The sequence below is a fragment of the Gekko japonicus genome, unplaced genomic scaffold (assembly GCF_001447785.1).
Source record: "Gekko japonicus isolate JY-2015 unplaced genomic scaffold, Gekko_japonicus_V1.1 scaffold585, whole genome shotgun sequence".
NCBI lineage: Eukaryota > Metazoa > Chordata > Lepidosauria > Squamata > Gekkonidae > Gekko > Gekko japonicus.
The window spans coordinates 31,102-34,273 of record NW_015170291.1 but is presented as its reverse complement, the minus strand read 5'-3'; positions in this window follow the sequence as shown (position 1 = coordinate 34,273).

Below are 3,172 nucleotides of genomic sequence, written 5' to 3'. Positions count from 1 at the left end.
TTATTGTTGAGTTGCAGGGTGGGTCCCCCCCCCCCCCGTTTTCGTTATGGGTTTACAATGTCATTCGTTTTTAGCACCAGTTTGGGAAATTTATTGTTATTTGGACTCCTAAAATTTAGTGTCCTTAATCCCAGCTCAGTCTTGTTGAAGGTTGCTGGGTGACCTGACCTGGGAACAAATTTTGAGTCCAGCGGCACCTTGAAGACCGACAAAGAAGAAGAGTAGAGACTGGATTTGTACCCCGCCCTTCACTTGGAGTCTCAGAGCGGCTTACAAACTCCTTTCCCTTCCCCTCCCCACAACAGACACCCTGTGAGGTGGGTGGGGCTGAGAGAACTCTGACACAAACTGCTCTTTTTCAAGGACAGCTGTGCCGGAGCTTGTGACTGACCCAAGGTCACATCAGCAGGTGCAAGGGGAGGAGTGGGGAATCAAACCCGGTTCTCCCAGATTAGAGTCCGCACACTTAACCACGACACCAAACTGGTTTATTCAGGGTATGAGCTTTCGTGTGCACGCATGATATCTGAAGAAGTGTGCTTGCACACAAAAAGCTCATACCTTGAATAAACTTTTGTTGGTCTTTACGCTGGACTCAAAATTTGTTCTGCTGCTTCAGACCTACACGGCTGCCCACCTGGGTGACCTGGGGACAGGCATTCTTTCTGTTCGCCAATGCTACCTCGCAGGGTTGTTGTGACAATTAAATGTAGGGGGAAGGAACTGCATACACTAGCCTGGGCACCTTGGATGAAGGGAAGGATTAAAAATGCACTTGTTAGATAGACATACATAATAATTCCAGCTGTGTTATCTTTTGTAGCAAAAAAAATAACTGGAATCTTGTGCAGCTTTGCAGACTAACAAAATCTTATTCTAGCACGAGCTTCTGTGGACTAGAGCCCACTTCTTCAGATGCAATGGGTGGACTAGAAGTGGGCTGTAATCCATTAAAATGCATGCTGGAAAGAAATGTTGGTCTTCAAGGCTGCTTGGCTTTCTACAGTGGTGGTGGAAACTGCCATCAAGTTGCAGCCTCTGTAGGGTTTTTAAGGCAAGAGATGAACAGAGGTGGTTTGCCATTGCTTGCCTGTGGGTAGCAACCCTGGACTTCCTTGGTGGTCTCCCAACCACGTGCTAACCGGAGCTGATCATCCTTCGCTTCCAATCTGACGAGACCGGGCTAGCCTGAGTAATGGCAAAAAAAGGAAAGGGAAATGTCATTGCTTAGTATTTCTATTTGTACCGTGCTCTCATGCATCACATGTTGCAGGAAAACCAAGCAAGCGTCTGCTTGCCCATCAACGAGAGGGACATTTTGCAGGAGAGATAGGCAGCAGCCCGGTTTTGCCAGTTTCGAGACTCTGCTGTCTAAATTATGGCTGAAGTGAAAGCTGATATCTTATTACCATCCATCAGAGTTCCTGTTTTCCCTCTCCCCAATCTTATTCTTTCTGAGGCAAGCAATGGCAAACCACTTCTGAACGGCCCTTGCCTGAAAACCCTATGGGGCTCCCATAAGTCAGCTATGAGTTGACAGCAAGAAAACCCAGCAAAAACTAGCCACCCTAAGCCTGCCTCGGCGGGGAGGGCGGGGTATAAATTGAATAAATAAATAGTTAGGGCTTTAGCACCTCAGATTGTGGGTACAGGCTCAGGAGATAGGATGCTCCTCACTATAAATATATCCCGTCCAAGCAGAAAGCTAGAAGGCTTTCCCTGACCTGCTAGCTTTCTGTGCTCATCATTTCCCCTCCCCCCCAGTGGAGTATTCATTTGTGTGAACAATACACCTCAAGTGGTACAGCGGAGGCAAAAATTTACCACCTATGAGAATTAGGTCCTTACAATGGGGCTTATGGCTGCCAAGAAACTATGCATAAGATCGCAGCTAAGTTTCTCTCTCATGCACATTTTTCATGTCTTAATTAGAAAATCTGTTAAAACAGTATGCTATGCTGTTTATCTGTTTATCTGCAGTGATGACTGTACTGATTTTGTGCATGTACTGCAATTGATCTTAGCCAAAAGGCCAAGAAGCAATTTCCTCTGGCTTTGTGTATGCACATATTTTGTGTTTTTAATAAAACAATTATAAAAGTGCTTGGCAGCTGGTCTTGTTCCCCTTTTAAAGAATATCAACAGTGCCATGTACAGTGATGGAAGGTATGATGCAAAGCAACAGAACTTGTTCTAATAACCTTTCTCCCAGAAGAAAAAGGAAGGTCCCAGAAACATATGCTGATTATTTTTTTCAACCCAGTGCGGGTTTATATCTGAAGAAACTTCCATAGGGTTTCACCTCATTCACTAATTCAGAAATGAATTCCCTCAAAATAAAATAAGATTAACTTTCAAGTAAATACATGTCTCTTATACTGCAGATATAGCTTGGCCGCTCAATTACTTTTTAAAAACACCTGTTACTCTGCCATTAACAGCAGTTCAATAGGCAGAAATGCAACCAATGCTGTTTTTGCCCATTATATCCCTATGCAAAAGTCAGCCACATCTGTTGAATTTCTGCTGTTAATGGTGCAGGTGGCCCACTGAGAAGAAAAAAAAAAGGTGGCAATCATGTGTTCATCCCATATCTACTTCAGCAGTAAAATTACTTCACTATGGCAACCATTTTGTGCCTGGCTGCTGCAGCCATTTTGTGGCAGCCATTTTGTAGCTGCGGTAGGGTTGCCAGCTCCAGGTTGGGAAATACCTGGAGATTTTGGGTGTGGAGCCTAAGGAGGGACTTCAATAGGGTATGATGCCATAAAGTCCATCTTCCAAAGTGGCCATTTTTCTCCAGGTGAACTGATCTGATCTCCAGCCACCACCTGGAGGTTAGCAACTTTAGGCTGCGCCCACCATGCTCTGTCAGAATTCCAAAGATGCCCACAGGCTTAAGAAAGGTTGGGAAGGGGACACTTGGATTAAGAAAAAGTCATTTTCCAAAATACATAGATATCAAACATGCACAAACAAGCAAATGGTTGCTTGGGACAGCAATATTATTGAAGGTGTAGCTAAAGAGTGTGCAGTCCAGTGGCATAGCCTAGGATCCTATATATATATATATATATATATATATTAGAAATAAGGCCCGTTGTGGAAATAAATACAACGGGATCTAGAAAGAGGCTCTAGGAGGTTGCTCTGGCTTTGGGCAAACAGTGTC